Source organism: Accipiter gentilis, chromosome W, assembly GCF_929443795.1.
Source record: "Accipiter gentilis chromosome W, bAccGen1.1, whole genome shotgun sequence".
NCBI lineage: Eukaryota > Metazoa > Chordata > Aves > Accipitriformes > Accipitridae > Astur > Astur gentilis.
The window spans coordinates 2,558,262-2,575,062 of NC_064918.1; the positions used below are offsets into that span (position 1 = coordinate 2,558,262).

The 16,801-nt window shown below is 43.6% G+C and overlaps 1 protein-coding gene across 3 annotated transcripts in view; it reads right to left on the reverse strand.

The window, feature by feature from the left end:
• The window catches only part of LOC126035269 (uncharacterized), a 39,867-nt gene extending 23,167 nt beyond the window's left edge, over positions 1-16,700 (reverse strand). Inside the window, exons 1-2 of one of the 3 annotated variants that reach the window (XR_007504886.1) lie at positions 16,515-16,700; positions 11,957-14,114 (exon numbers count right to left, since the gene is read on the reverse strand). The gene's annotated coding sequence lies outside the window, so the exon portion shown is untranslated. Of the gene's footprint in view, positions 1-11,956; positions 14,279-16,514 lie in introns of those variants that run through there. The other 2 variants (XR_007504887.1, XM_049793650.1) reach the window with 2 other exon arrangements.
• Positions 16,701-16,801: the final 101 nt, after the last annotated feature.

The following is a 16,801-nucleotide window of genomic DNA, read 5'->3' on the forward strand; positions in this document are numbered from 1 at the left end:
TGGTTTTGCCATAAAAGAAAGTAAGGTCAAGGGACCTGCACAGGAGATCCAGTTCTTAGGAGTAAAATGGCAAGATGGGCGTCGTCAGATCCCTGTGGACGTCATCAACAAAATAGCAGCTATGTCTCCACCGACTAATAAAAAGGAAACACAGGCTTTCTTAGGTGTTGTGGGTTTTTGGAGAATGCATATTCCAAATTACAGTCAAATTGTAAGCCCTCTCTACCAAGTTACTCGGAAGAAGAACGATTTTAAATGGGGGCCTGAGCAACGACAAGCCTTTGAACAGATTAAGCAGGAGATTGTTCACGCAGTAGCTCTTGGGCCAGTCCGGACAGGACAAGATATTAAAAATATGCTCTACACTGCAGCTGGGGAGAATGGCCCTACCTGGAGCCTTTGGCAGAAAGCACCTGGGGAGACCCGTGGCCGACCTCTGGGGTTTTGGAGTCGGGGATATCGAGGATCCGAGGCTCGCTATACTCCAACTGAAAAAGAGATCTTGGCAGCATATGAAGGAGTTCGAGCCGCCTCAGAAGTGGTTGGTACTGAAACACAGCTCTTCTTAGCACCTCGACTGCCAGTGCTGGGCTGGATGTTCAAAGGGAAAGTTTCCTCTACGCATCACGCGACTGACGCCACGTGGAGTAAGTGGATCGCACTGATCACACAGCGAGCTCGCATAGGAAACCCCGGTCGCCCAGGAATGTTAGAAGTGATCACGGACTGGCCAGAAGGCAAAGATTTTGGAATGTCGCCAGAGAAAGAGGTGACACGGGCCGAAGAAGCCCCGCTGTATAATAAACTGCCAGAAAATGAGAGGCAATATGCCCTGTTCACTGATGGGTCCTGTCGCATTGTGGGAAAACATCGAAGGTGGAAGGCTGCTGTATGGAGTCCTACACGACTAGTCGCAGAAACTGCTGAAGGAGAAGGTGAATCGAGTCAGTTTGCAGAGGTGAAAGCCATCCAGCTAGCGTTAGACATTGCTGAAAGAGAAAAGTGGCCAGTGCTCTATCTCTATACTGACTCGTGGATGGTGGCAAATGCCCTATGGGGGTGGCTACAGCAATGGAAGAAGGGCAATTGGCAGCGCAGAGGTAAACCCATCTGGGCTGCCGCACTGTGGCAAGATATCGCTGTTCGGATAGAGAAGCTAGTGGTAAAAGTACATCACGTAGATGCTCATGTACCCAGGAGTTGAGCCACTGAAGAACATCAAAACAACCAGCAGGCAGATCAGGCCGCCAAGATTGAAGTGTCTCAGGTGGACCTGGACTGGCAACGTAGAGGTGAGCTATTTATGGCTCAGTGGGCCCACGATACCTCAGGCCATCAGGGAAGAGATGCAACATATAGATGGGCTCGAGATCGAGGGGTGGACTTGACCATGGACACTATCTCACAGGTCATCCATGAATGTGAAACATGTGCTGCAATTAAGCAAGCCAAGCGGCAAAAACCCCTGTCGCATGGAGGACGATGGCTGAAATATAAACAGTGGGAGGCCTGGCAGATTGACTATATCACACTCCCACGAACACGCCAAGGCAAGTGCCATGTTCTTACAATGGTGGAAGCAACCACTGGGTGGCTGGAAACATACCCTGTGTCCCATGCCACTGCCCAGAACACTATCCTGGGCCTTGAAGAGAAAATTTTATGGCAACACGGCACCCCAGAAAGAATCGAGTCGGACAACGGGACTCACTTCCGAAACAACCTCGTAGACACCTGGGCCAAAGAACATGGCATTGAGTGGGTGTATCACATCCCTTATCACGCACCAGCCTCCGGAAAAATTGAACGGTACAATGGACTGCTGAAAACTACATTGAGAGCGATGGGGGGTGGAACTTTCAAGCATTGGGATACACATTTAACAAAAGCCACCTGGTTAGTTAATACTAGAGGATCCGCCAATCGGGCTGGCCCCGCCCAACCAAGAGATCCACATACTGTAGAAGGGGATAAAGTCCCTGTAGTGCGCATGAGGAGTATGTTAGGAAAGACAGTCTGGGTTAGTCCTCCCTCAAGCAGAAGCAAACCCATTCAAGGGGTTGTTTTTGCTCAAGGACCTGGGTACACCTGGTGGGTGATGCAGAAGGATGGGGAGGTTCGATGTGTACCTCAGGGAGATTTGATTTTGGGAGAGAATAGCCAGTGAATTGGGCTGTATGATATTTAACTGCTAAATAACCTGCCAATGCATGTCATTGTATCTATAGTGTCTATATGCCATATCAAGGGTATTATTGTGAGAATTATCCAAATGACTACAGGATGGACTTTTGAAACTGAGCCAAGTACAACAGCGATAGAACTTGAACTGGCACCCACCAATTTCCTCAAGATCAACATCTTCGACCTGCAGACCAGGGGCATGAGTTGCACCAAATGTACTAGCCACAAGTTCCAGAGGCAGCGTACAACAACCCAACATCTCACACCATCTCTCTCTTATCCTGAAGAACTGTTACAACAGATAGAGCCCCAAAATCGATGGACACATTAGAGGGATAGCCCATAGGCTAAAGGAACACCGTGTGTGTGTGTGCGAGGTCAGGGGGTGGAGTCCATATACTTATATATAAGACAAGGAAAGTTGTAGTGGTTGATTGGAAAAAAATAAAAAAAAGTAAGATCTGGGCATGATGTAGATGGTATAGAATAAGGGGTGGATAATGTCCTGGGTTCAGCTGGGATAGAGTTAATTTTTACAGGAACCTGGGAGGTGGGGGCATAGCCGGGGCAGCTGACCTGAACTAGCCAAGGAGCTATTCCATACCATGTGACATCCTGCCCAGTATATAAATGGGGAGCGGGCCGGGGGGTGGTCTCTGTTTTTTTCGGTGGGGGAAGTGGCGGAGCGTCGGGTCCCGGGTGGTGAGCAGTTGCACTGTGCATCACTCTTTTTGTATACTTTTTTTCATTAGTGCCGTTGTTGTTGTTGTAATCTCTTTTGTGTTTGTCCCAGTAAACTGCCTTTATCTCAACCCTCGAGGTTCCAGTTTCTTTTCCTTTTCTCTCCTCCGTCTCCTCCCCATCCCACCGGAGGGGGGCGGAGGAGTGAGCGAGCGGCTGCGTGGTCCTTTGTTACCGGCCGGGCTGAAACCACGACAAACACGCATAGCTGCAAACTACAAGTGGGTGTGTTTTAGTAATGAATAAACATTAGCAATGTACCAATCATATTAGGACTAGTAGGCATAATTATCGCAAACTGTATAAATATGAGCTATCCGTGCAAATAAAGTTGAATCACTTCTATCACTCATATTGGGTCGACTTATGTGCATTCCTCCGCCGCTCCAACAGTCCAAGGGTGTTTAACTTGTCAAAAGTTGAACAGGTCTAACTTTAGAACAAAATCCCTTGGAGGGAGAAAATTGGCCTGCAGACCTTTTGAGAGGATCCAAGTAGATTTTACAGAGTTACCTAAGGTAGGAAGATATCGCTATTTTTTGGTAATAGTAGACCAGCTTACCCAGTGGGTGGAAGCCTATCCCACTGTGAAAGCTACTACTAAAACTGTAGTTAAACATTTGCTAGAAGAAGTTATTCCCAGATTTGGTATGGTTATAGCTATCGATTCGGACCAGGGAACACATTTCACATCCAAAATATTAAAGGAAACAATAGAGGCTCTAGGAATTAAGTGGGAATTCCATACCCCATGGCATCCACAGAGTTCAGGGAGAGTAGAGAGGATGAATGGGCTTATTAAGGCACAACTAACGAAGCTAATGATAGAGACCAAAATGTAATGGGTTAAATGTTTACCATTAGCTTTATTAAACATCAGGACAAGGTCCCAGACTAGTACGAGGTTATCTCCCTATGAGATGTTATATGGGATGCCTTATTCCCATGGAATACCAATCCAACACCCCAAGGTTGAAGATGCATCTATCCATACCTACATAACTACCTTAGCAAAAGTCATAAGAGACAACCGCCAGAAAGGAATAATAGAGCAAACAGTCCCCTTGGGATTTCCTATTCATAAAATTGAGCCTGGGGACCACGTGCTGATAAAAACGTGGAAAGAACATGTCTAAACCCCCGCTGGGAAGGTCCGTTTCTTGTTCTTTTGACTACAGATACAGCCATCCAGATGGTGGAAAAGGGATGGACCCATGCTACTCGGGTTAAGGGACCGATCCACACTTCTCATTGGGAAGTGGCTAACAACTCGGAAGACTTGAAGGTTACTTTAAAGAGAAAGAACCAATAAATAAACCTGTGACCATCAACTGTGTAAATCTAGATTGTAATTGCTATCCATTTGTATGTTATAAGTGTATAGTGTGTCAGAGAAAGTGGTGGAGCCATTGCCATTACGGGTATTCCCCCAGAGGGGTTTGTCAAGAGTGTCACGATCAGGAAAGACAACTGACTAATAAGGCCTTACGCCTAAGGGTTTTAGTAGGAAAAATTGAGAAGGATTCCACTGAGTGGTAAGAAATATTTGTAAAAGGAATACATCCCGAACAATATTGTTATCATTCAACGAACCTTGCCCTAACGTAACAATAATAACTGACATAAATTGTAGAAAAACGGTCGTGAGAGTGAGTTGCTACTTGTGAGAAGTGAGAAGATAAAAATTGGAGCGCTTACAAAATAAGACAGGCCAAGCAGCCTAACAAGTGCTCCCCTGAAGAATACATTTGCTGCTGAGAAGATGGTACACCCCGTTGCTTGAAGCAACCAAGTAGACGGAAGAGGCAGAAATGTACTGCTGTGGGGACTGTTGATGACAAGCTGCCTTAAATATAAAGCTACAGACCCATATAGTAAGTGCTACCAAGTTGAAAACACCCTAACATTTCCCACTGACCCAACCTCACTCCACAATGACCTAAAGGATTTAAAAATTAAGACACAAAAAGGCAAGGATCTTGGGGTATAAAAGAGACACCTTACGATGATATATTAAGTTGGGAAAATAATACCCACAATGGTCCATGGATACCACCACTGTTCCCTAAACGTTGGGATCAAGCTCTAATGCTTTTGCTTTACACAATTTTAGGCCCTAGAAATGTAAAATTATTAGTTTTGATATGGATGGGCTCAGTACAAGGGAAAAATCTCCACCAGCCATACGAATGGACTCTGTCAAGATGGGAAGATTCCGCAATTATCCAAAAGAAAATTACTGCAGGGTCCCCCAGTTTTACCGCCTCACTTTGCACTCTGGCTCCCGTAAGTCCATGCTTGGACCTAAGACCCTTTTATTTTTGTCCTAGTTCTAATCCAGGGAAGGGGTATTGCAATACGCCTAACCAATATTACTGTGCTTACTGGGACTGTGTTACTATTGCAAACGCTTGGACTCCACCCACAAGAGACAAATTTTTGAAAGTAGAATGGGGACCACACACCTGTAAACCACCTAAGTACAACTGGAGTGGAGGATCAGTTAGTTATGGAGGATCAGTTGGTTACAGTAATTGTAGACATTTAGTCCTAAATGTCATGTTACCAGAAGACCCCGGGCGGTTACTGGGAAAAACTTGGGGAGTCAGGTATTGGGAACCTTGGCCTAGCACAAACAGAGGGCTAATTCTTATTCAAAAGAGAGAGATTCCGAATTCTCAAGCCATAGGCCCCAATAGAATTATAAAAGGAACCGAATCAGAACCAAAGAAAGAGCCTAACAGAACTGTATCCAACTTATCCACCTTAGCTCCAGAACCTACCTTAGGGGATATCGTTACCAAAGACAGTTATACTGAACCATTATGGAAGTTAGTCCAAGCAGCTTATCAAGCCCTCAACCATACGAACCCTAATGCTACTGTTGCTTGTTGGTTATGCTATGACACTAAACCTCCTTTCTATGAAGCCATAGGAATGAACACCACTTATAACCTCACGAACCAGGCCAACCCCCTACAGTGCCGGCGGGAAGAAAGAAGAATTGGCATTACTTTAAAACAAGTAAGGGGAAAAGGAATATGTTTAGGGAGAATCCCCCGTGCGAAAAAGAGGCTTTGTAGCTCATGGACAAAGAATGTAAGCAACACGACAGATAATAAGTGGGTCATACCGGGTGAAGGAGTGTTGGAGCGGCAGAGGAATGCACATAAGTCGACCCAATATGAGTGATAGAAGTGATTCAACTTTATTTGCACGGATAGCTCATATTTATACAGTTTGCGATAATTATGCCTACTAGTCCTAATATGATTGGTACATTGCTAATGTTTATTCATTACTAAAACACACCCACTTGTGGTTGGCAGCTACGCGTGTTCCGTAACTTTCTCATGGGAACTTCTTCAAAAGTTACTTGTGAAGTTATGCCAAGGTCACACCGTCCCTGTCTTTCTCCTGATAACAGTGAGACCAGCTGTTGTTTTTCTCCCAATATCAGTAAAGCCAGCTATTTTCGGCCAAGGCCTAGTCTTGCTGCTCAAACTGACATTCTTTCACACAGAACTCTGCTCGCACAACTTTTCCACAGGCCCATGTCCTTTTTCAGCAAGCCACTTCCCAACAATGGAGGATGGTGGATTTGCTCCAAAACAGGCCTCACTCCATGTCTGTCCCTAAACGTTTTCAACAAGAAAAGAGAATACTGTATCCAAGTTACAGTTATCCCAAGGATACTATACCATCAGGAAAGTAATCTGTATACCTATTGGGAAGATAGAGAACATAGAATCAGGAAGAGGGAACCCATAACAGCAATTACTATAGCCACTCTTATTGGCTTAGGGGTAACCGGGGCGGCAACAGGGATAACTTCCATTATACAACAAAATCAAGGGTTAACCTCTTTAAGGGCAGCAGTGGATGAGGACCTGGAACGAATTGAAAAGTCAATTTCGTATTTAGAAAAATCCCTTACCTCCTTGTCCAAAGTAGTTTTACAAAATAGAAGAGGGTTAGATTTATTATTTTTACAGCAAGGAGGGTTGTGCGCCGCTCTGGGAGAAGAATGCTGTTTTTACGCAGACCACACTGGGGTAGTTTGGGACTCCCTGGCCAAAGTGCGAGAAGGAATTGCCCAAAGGAAGCGAGAAAGAGAAGCCCAACAAGGATGGTTTGAATCATGGTTTAACAAATCACCCTGGATGACCACCCTAATTTCAACCTTGATGGGACCCCTAATAATATTACTGCTAACCTTAACTTTTGGTCCATGTATTTTAAATAAAGTTATAGCCCTTGTTCAAAGTAGGATAGAATCAATCTGGTTAATGGTATTGATGTTACTGATTTGTTATTGATTTGTTAGTAGTTAGAATTAATCATATTCAATTTTAATAGGAATATAGAATTGTAAGAAATATTTTAGCAAAAGTATATATATCTCTATTGCATTTTACACATTTAACCAACAACCAACAGCTGCTGTGAAATCCTCTGTATAACCCTGTACCAAGGCCGGAGGAATTGGCCAAAATCATCTAGTAGGAACATTTAGAACTTAGATAACAAGCTTAAGATTTAAGATAATTTGGATATAGTAGGAGTATATTATAACCTAGAAGAATGTATAAAATGTCAGAATTTCAAATTAATGGAAACTGATAAGTTCTTTATGAAGCAACTTGTGGTTATCTGCCAAGAAACAGTTAGTTACCTGCCAAGGGCCAAACTGTGCAGAATCACCTAAAGGAGGTCAAGGAGCGGACAAGTGAGGAAGACTATGAAAGACCACCAGAGGACTCTAGAAGACCACCAGAGACCTTCAATGTGCTTGCGTAAAGGACATTAACATATGCTAATAACTTCCCAGAAATCTAATGAATATGCATAACATTTCTCAGAAATCTAATGAATATGAATGAATAAGTTTAATATAAGGTGTATGATTTTGGTGTTCAGGTGTGCGTGCTTTTTTTGAGAGGACTCAACCACGCACCCGGCCGTCAATAAAGAAGTGTCTGCTTATCTACACTAAATTGGTGTTGATAAGTTTTTTATTCCGAGTTTTTCGGCAACATTGAGACAACAATGTAATAACTTAGATGAAGTAAAAGAAATTGAATCAGAATCGGAAATTACTCCAATTAAAAGGACTCTTATTAGATTGGAAACACGAATTAATGCTGGTGCCAAAAAGGAAAACGGGGGACTGTAATCGATAGGGAACCAAATTGTTCCCTGACATTGTGTAATTCCTGTTGAATTAAAAGAAGACAATAAGGCTTACATACCAATTGGAAAGGGGGAAGGGACACATTGTGATTGAACAAATGCTTTATGTAAATAAGCAAGGCTTGCCTAAATGTTGCGTAAAGGTCAAGAGAAAAGACAACAACTATAACTTACTAGATAAGGAGGGAAAAGACAACGGCTATAATTTACCAGATAAGGGGATTAACTCTACCACGACTGCATTTCTCCACATCAAAAGACATTCTACATCAAAAGACACTCTCCCTTGAGAAGATTGACCGAATCTACCCATTAACAAACCTGCACGAGTGAAGAAAGAAGAAGCAAGACAAGGCGGAGATTTACAAGAAAGGGGTGCATGAACTGTATAAAAGGAATGTAACTATAACAGAAAGTTGCGAGCCGTTGGTGGAGCGCGGACTCCCCGGCTGCCCAGCGCTGCTTGCTTGCTATTCTCAATAAATATATGAATTTTATATAGAATTGGCTCTGTCGATTTATAACAATCTGGAAGAACACTAAGAACACCTTGTGTCACTTAAAAAGTAGGCAGTCTCTGTATTGTTGGAATAAAACGTACAGAATGCAAGTCAAATGAATTATATAAAAATGCCAAGGAGGTACCAGTAAAACTATTATGTAACTATAACATGCTTGCTCATGCAACCTGCTTTAAGGGAGTTATTTGGGAAGATTTCAAGGCTTTAAATGAGTGTGCATGCATATATGGTTATAAATAATTAATTATAGAATCATTTAGGTTGGAAAAGACCTTTAAGATCAAGTCCAACCATAAACCTAACACTGCCAAGTCCACCACTAAACCATGTCCCTAAGTGCCACATCTACAAGTCTTTTAAATACCTGCAGGGATAGTGTCACAACCCAGACTGGACAGACGAGGGAGTCATGTTTAATTCCCTCGGGCTAAATTAAGGTGAAGGGACACCAACTGATCAGTTAAAGATTTTATTAATGACAAACAAACTGAACTGGGGAGGCGTGATAGTAGGTGGCAGGGTTTCTCACAACAGGAATTGGCATAAGGCTATTTCTGTAAACTGTGTAACCATATACATCAATTCAGGGAATAAGAAGATCCCTCTCATTGAGTCACAAGGTTCAGAGCAGACCCCCTTGCTTTCTAGACTCCTCCTCAGAGAAGGGCCTAGGGGCGGCTGGATCCACTCCTAGTCCCAGACTTGGTCAACAGTTTATGTCTTGAAACAGATGAGGTGTAGGGATTGGGGAAAAGGAAAAGGAAAGAGAGAAGAAGAGAGAGAAAAAGGAAGAGAGAAAGATTTCACTGGTCCTGGGTCCAGCATTGGTTCAGTCAGCTGAGGGGTCCAGTTCCAGTGGGCTTGCGCACCTGGGGCTTCAGTTTGTGTCATTTTATCATCCTTGCCCCTCCTTTGGGCAGGCACCCGAACTCCTCAGGCTAATGAGCAGTTTGTGAGCCTTTGGGCTTGGGGGTCCTTTGGGGAGTAACTTCTCCTTCCCTGCAGTCATGGGCATTGTTTGATCTTTGTATCAGAACAGCTTATCAGAACAGGGAGCTGCCCACCCTCCAGCATGCCCTCCCCCTCCTGTTGCTGATATCTGAGCTGATGGGCTTTTCACCTTGGTTCCTTGCTGTGCAGGGTTTGTCTTTAAGCAGAACTTGCCCCACCACAATGTTTGAGACATTAACTCTTTCAGTCTCTCACAGATAGTGACTCAACTACTTCCCTGGGCAGCCTGTTCCAATGCCTGACAACCCTTTCAGTAAAGAAATTTTTCCTAATATCCAATCTAAACCTCCCCTGGCGCAACTTGAGGACATTTCCTCTCTTCCTATCACTTCTTACTTGGGAAAAGAGACCGACACCCACCTCACTACAACATCCTTCCAGGTAGTTGTAGAGAGCAATAAGGTCTCCCTTCAGCCTCCTTTTCTCCAGACTAAACAACCCCAGTTCCCTCAGCCGCTCCTCATAAGACTTGTGCTCTAGACGCTACACCAGTGCCCTAGTTTCAGCTGGGATAGAGTTAATTGCCTTCCTAGTAGCTGGTACAGTGCTATGTTTTTGAGTTCAGTATGAAAAGAATGTTGATAACACTGATGTTTTCAGTTGCTGCTAAGTAGTGTTTAGTCTAAAGTCAAGGATTTTTCAGCTTCTCATGCCCAGCCAGCAAGAAGGCTGGAGGGGCACAAGAAGTCGGGAGGGGACACAGCCAGGACAGCTGACCCAAAGTGGCCAAAGGAATATTCCATACCATGTGACATCATGCCTAGTATATAAACTGGGGGGAGTGGGGGTGGGGGGAATAGCCACTCGGGGAACTAACTGGGTGTCGATCGGTGGGTGGTGAGCAATTGCATTGTGCATCATTTGCATATTCCAATCCTTTTATTATTACTATTGTCATTTTATTAGTGTTGCCATTATCATTATTAGTTTCTTCTATTAAACCGTTCTTATCTCAACCCACAAGTTTTACCTTTTTTTTTCCTGATTCTCTCCCCTATCCCACTGGGTGGGGGGGAAGCGAGTGAGCAGCTGCATGGTGCTTAGTTGCTGGCTGGGGTTAAACCACGACAACCAGCTTCATTGCTCTTCTTTGGATGCACTCTAGCACCTCAATGTCTGTCTTGTAGTGAGGGGCCCAAAACTGAACACAGCATTCAAGGTGCAGCCTCACCAATGCTGAGTACAGGGAGACAATCATTTCCCTAGTCCTGCTGGCCACACTATTTCTGATACAAGCCAGGATGCTATTGGCCTTCTTGGCCACCTGGGCACACTGCTGGCTCATATTCAGCCAGCTGTGGACCAACACACCAGGTCCTTTTCTTCCAGGCAGCTTTCCAGGCACTCTTCCCCAAGTCTATAGCATTGCATGAGGTTGTTGTGACCCAAGTGCAGGACCTGGCACTTAGCCTTGTTGAATCTCATACAATTGGCCTTGTCCCATTGATCCAGCCTGTCCAGATCCCTCTCTAGAGCCTTCCTACCCTCAAGCAGATCAATCCTCCCTCCCAACTTGGTGTCATCTGCAAACTTACTGAGGGTGCACTCGATCCCCTCATCCAGATCATTGATAAAGATATTAAACAGAGCTGGCCCCAATACTGAGCCCTGGAGAACACCACTTGTGACCAGCTGCCAACTGCATTTAACTCCATTCACCACAACTCTTTGGTCCTGGCCATCCAGCCAGTTTTTTTAATCCAGCAAAGAGTACACCTGTCCAAGCCACAAGCAGCCAGTTTCTCCAGGAGAATGCTGTGGGAAATGGTGTCAAAGGCTTTACTAAAGTCCAGGTAAACAACATCCACAGCCTTTCCCTCATCCACTAAGTGTGTCACCTTGTCATAGAAGGAGATCAGGTTAGTCAAGCAGGACCTGCCTTTCATAAACCCATGCTGACTGGGCCTGATCACTTAGTAGTCTTGTACATGCCACATGATGGTACTCAAGATGATCTGCTCCATAACCTTCCCCAGTACCAAGGTCAAACTGACAGGTCTGTGGTTCCTAATAATGCATTTAAATATCCCTATCCAAATTTTGTATGTTAAATTTAAAGAGAATTAATATATTAACAATATTAACTTTTTTCAATACTACATGCTACTATAGCTACACATTACTATCACATGTATAGATTCCATTTATATGACTATTATATGTATATATTCTATTTACTTTATTCTCTTCAAATACAATACATATATCTAAATAAAAAGGATATCCCTATATATATTTTGAACACTTCCCAAGCCAGGCATTCTCAGTTATATTACATAGGAAGGAAGAATGGAGAAATTAAGAGCAAACCTGTTTTTCAAATATTAAAAATGTGCTGAACATTTTTATTTCTAAAACATGATCTAAAAATATGGATTTAATCAGAGAACACATACAGTTCATAAGAATAAACTTCACGCAATACTTAAGTTTAAATAGCATGGACTCAGGCAACATCCACAGCAACAGTTCATAGAAAAAATCAACACAGACTGAAAAAATAATCTGTCCTACCTTCATTAATTCTTATTTCAGTTGTTAAATCCATATCCTTATTAACAAAAGACCTTTGCACAATAATAATAAAAAAAGGCTGTCAAACAGTTGTATCCTACTTTTTTCAGTCCTATAAACTCAAAGGGCAGTTGAGGCCAGCCTAAGGCACCCTTGTTAGCCTCCACTGTCAGGACACTGCTAACCTCACACTGGACGAGTGCACCCCTAACACTAACACCAACTGTAAAGGACTCCGAAACGGTGAGGATACCCCCCATACTGTCACTCTGCATAGAAAACCTTAGGTGGGGAGGTACATCACTGCTTCACATATTTCCAAGCAATGTCAGGCCGCAAAGCAAGTACAAATAAAAAGTGCAGCTGCTTGGCAGTTTCAATTCTTTGTCATGTCTTAAAGAACACAAGAGAAAATGTCATAAAAATAACATTAAGTTAAAGTTGCAGAGAAATAACATCAGCAGCAATCCTATTTACTGGTATTTTCCTTATTTCCTCTGAGTAGGATTCTGATACGTTTCACTTCCACTAACTAAAATGTTATTCTGGAGGGTCCACCAGCACAAACTCAGAGACCCACAAGATATGTGTACAATCAATGGGGTCTATTTGTAGAGCTGGGAACTACCAAATCCAAGAGTACACAAAACTGGTCTGAACAGAAAACTAAAAAAAAAAATTAAAAAATAAATCATATTTATAAAATAATTGAGAAGAGCTGTTTTGCACTCTGAGATTTCAAATGCGGGGGGGTGGTGGTTCTTGTGTGTGGCTAGGGTTTTCTTGAGATCAAACCCAGAGCTCAGCAGGCCCGGGAGCAGCCCACCTTGCCTCAGGGCAGTCCGGGAGGGAGCCTCACCCAGCCCCATGTCCCTTCCCTTCTCCCTGTGCCACATGTACTGTCACACATGCACAGGTACTGATAGCATATGTCCATACATTTCGTGTGGTTTGCTCAAATTTTTATGGGTTTAATATTTTGCACCTTCTATGAAAACTGGTTTGCTGCTAGATAACTGTGTAAGTGAGATTTGATAAATGATCATATATTAACATTATGGTTGAAACAATAGACAAAGGGTAACCGGGGAGATAATTACAAAAGTGTAGTCAAGTGATTAACTAGTAATTATTCATAAGTTTTGCAGTTTTTGGCTCTTATGACTAGATGTTCCTGTATACTAGATGAGAACAATGTTGAAACTGACCACATGTGACTGAAGCTGCGTTAAGCTTCAAGATCAAAGAACAAGGACAAGAACAAAGACTTCAAGGACAGCCAGCAAGAACTTCAAATGGGTCGGTGGTCGCAAAAGCAGCCCTTCGACTCAAATGGATCCTTCATTGCGCATGATCAGATATAGGCAGTACTATGATAATCAGTTATAATCATTTTTATGTATATGTATACTAATCTGATTAATATGTAATTAGTTATTCTATATAACCTGTTAGTGCTGAAGCTGTGGTATGCATGCTAGGTGGAACTATCCCCCGTGCATCCAGCACTGCAATAAAGAATGCCTGCTTTCTAAAACTCCAAAACGAGTCTTGGAGAGTTTCTTTGACCGGCTTTTCGGTATCAGTACAAGCAGCATAGAGGAACACCGCGTTACCATCTCCTCCTACGGAGCTCCTCTTCCTCCACATCACTCTCTGTCACAGAGCCCTCCACAACGGTCTCGTTGCTGTCGCTATCGCTCTCCCCGCCGCCCCGCTCCCCCATGGCGGTGGCAGCGCCGCTGCCGCCTCGCTCCGCTCCGCTCTACTCTCCCGGGTGCTGTCGGCGGACGCCCCTCCTCTCAGCGTGCCGCGCGGCTCTCCTCAGCGGAGGCGGTGGCAGCCATCTTGTGGAGGCTTGTGCCCAGCAGCGCCTCGCTCTCCCCTCGAGTGGCACCTGCCAGCTGGGGCGGGGGTTAGGGAGAGGCAGAGTGGGAGAGGAGAGCTCGTCTGCAACAAGTGTTGCCTCTCAGATACAGGTAATGTTATAAGTTACGACGAAAAATGGTACACCAGCCCGGGAATAATCCAATCAAGGTTTATTGTAGCAAGCAACAAGCAGGCAAAACAGCGCTGGGCGGCCGGGGAGTCTCCGCTCCACCAACGGCACGCACCTGATACGGTAACGGTAACGTGTTTCACAGTTAAACAGTTAAATGTTACATATGTATGGAATTTCCCGGTACGCCTATACATATTCATGACCTATTCCCGCTTCGTATTAAAATTAGTTCCAAGAGGTATTACAATTAGTTCCAAGGGGTATTACAATTAGTTCCAAGAGGACACTCCCTCAAGTTTATCTGTCCAAGCCACGGAATCGGCCTTGGCCGGTTTCTGGGATCAGTTCCTTATTTTCTCAGAAAACTGCTCTTGAGGAGTTATATGATAAGGTAATCAAGACTGGCACATCCTGCTTACTTAGCTCAATATCTAGTTTCTACAATTGTTACTGTGGTTATTGCCTAATAAGTTATTGTGGTTAAAAGCAGCTTAATTACTAAGTTGTAGAGATCAATATATTTTAACAATCAACAGGTTTGATTAACAAATTGGTTATGCAAAGTTTATTACAGGTAAGATTGGAGTGGCTGCCTGGTAGAAGTTAAAGGCAGCTCTCCCTTTGGCACCATTGGGATGAGTCTCCCTCAGCATGACTGGCATTAGCCTGCTTGGGGTGGCGACACCATCCCCATAGCTTCAGTAGGAGTTCCTGTCTCTTTGCTAGCATTGGGCTCCTGGTTTTGGCTCTGTTGCACACATCGTTTAGCAGGGCCGTGAAGCACTGAACATACTCATGGCTGACCTGCATGTCATCTAAAATTACTTCCTTTTCCTTATTTGTGTACTTCTATGGCCACATTTAAGCAGCTAACTTCATCTGTTGTCCTGAGCACAATTGATTGGCTTGTGTTCAAGAGTAGGAATGTGTTTGAGATAATCAAATTATTAGTTGCCAATATTTTCACAGTATTTGCAACAGCACTCTTGTATGTAACCCTGTGATCATCTGTTAATAATGGCAACATTTTCCTTGGACAGACCATTCTTCCTCAGCTTTGCCTTCCATCTCTGCAGCAGTGGGGACAATGCTGCTTCCATGGCCTCTGTCAGTGTGAAACTGGGCTGTGTGCAGGCCACAGGGAGAGCTACAGATATGAAAATTTTTGATGGCAAAAAGCATTATGCCATATACTTGCACAGACTGCAAATTCCAAATCATCATAATGACTCCTGCTCCCAGTGAACTTGATAAAATTAGCATTTTTATTACTTGCCAAATTATATTCCATCACAGAAGATTAAGAAAAGCACTGCTACAGAAAAAGTGTGGAAAGCAGAGCAAGATACTAAAGGTGATCTTCAATTATGTATCAATTATACATAATTGTTGCAACTGTGTACAAATTGCTATTTTGCTTTGACTTAGTCATATCCATATGCAATTATAGCAATTGCTGTGCATATTATCAAATTACTTCATAAGTCTTGTTGGTAATATTTTACTCTTCTCAAGTAATAAAGGTGAGATACTCAAGAAAACATAAGTGTTAAGAAATAAGCTAGCAGGGAAGATGAATACACATTAGTTATCAGGATTTATATGCATCCTGTTGAAGATGAGAATGAAAAGTTATTTACATGCTAAACAACTGAGGTGGCTTGAATGATTTCGTCATTGACAACTACTTTGGGTGGAGTTCTTAGGAAACCTTTTTCATCAGCATATCCTTTTTTGAGAATCACATTAACACTTCATAGCACAGTACCATGTGGAGCTACTTGAAATATTTCTAAATGAAATGGCACATGCAAGAAGCAGTTTTGGAAAAGCTGGAGTGTAAATCATCTGCAGCAAAATCCTTGCAGATTATATTTTGTTTGTATTTAAACATGTTAGCCTGGAATTGCTCCAACCTGGCAAGCACAAAATGGCCACACAAAACTGGATCAATGTATTGCAATCAAAAATAGTATGTCACACCTGAGTCAGTGGGCAATGCCTGTCCAAAGAGACTAAGGAGCCCCCTGCGTGTGCTTCATGAGCAAAGAATTTTTGACCATGCATACCCACATCACAGAAAGTATTTCCTCTTTTGCTGAAAGCCACAAATGTAAGTATATTGCTTTTTTTTTTTTTTTATAATGTCAGGGGGCACCACTGCTTTCCATAAGCAAGAGAGCTGTGAATTATCACAGTATTAACGCCGTAGTAAAGCGCATCCGAGCAGTACCACAGGCATACAGCATGGGTTAGTATCAGTGTGAGCCATAGATGCACCACGACAGTAAGAGTTTACAAGCGGCGAGCCACCCGCTTTCTTTGCCCGGAAGGACATGGTCACTAACCTGCCAACAGGAGATGCAGAACAAGGCTCCCATGAGCAGCAAGAGGGAGTGAACACCGGATGTGCAACTCGAGACGGCCGGCCTGTCGGTTGATCAGTATATGTAAATAAGCCGCATCCTGCTGCCCAATCAGGAAATAAGAAGAGGGGAGTGCGGTGGCCCATTGGTGGGTAGTTTATGGCGAGATGGCGTGTTCCTTGCTCCAGATCGAGTTTCGAGCTGTACGGCGTTCGCCGGGTGGTTGCCCCGGCGACGCAGTGAGTGACGCGGCCCGGGCTGGATGTGCC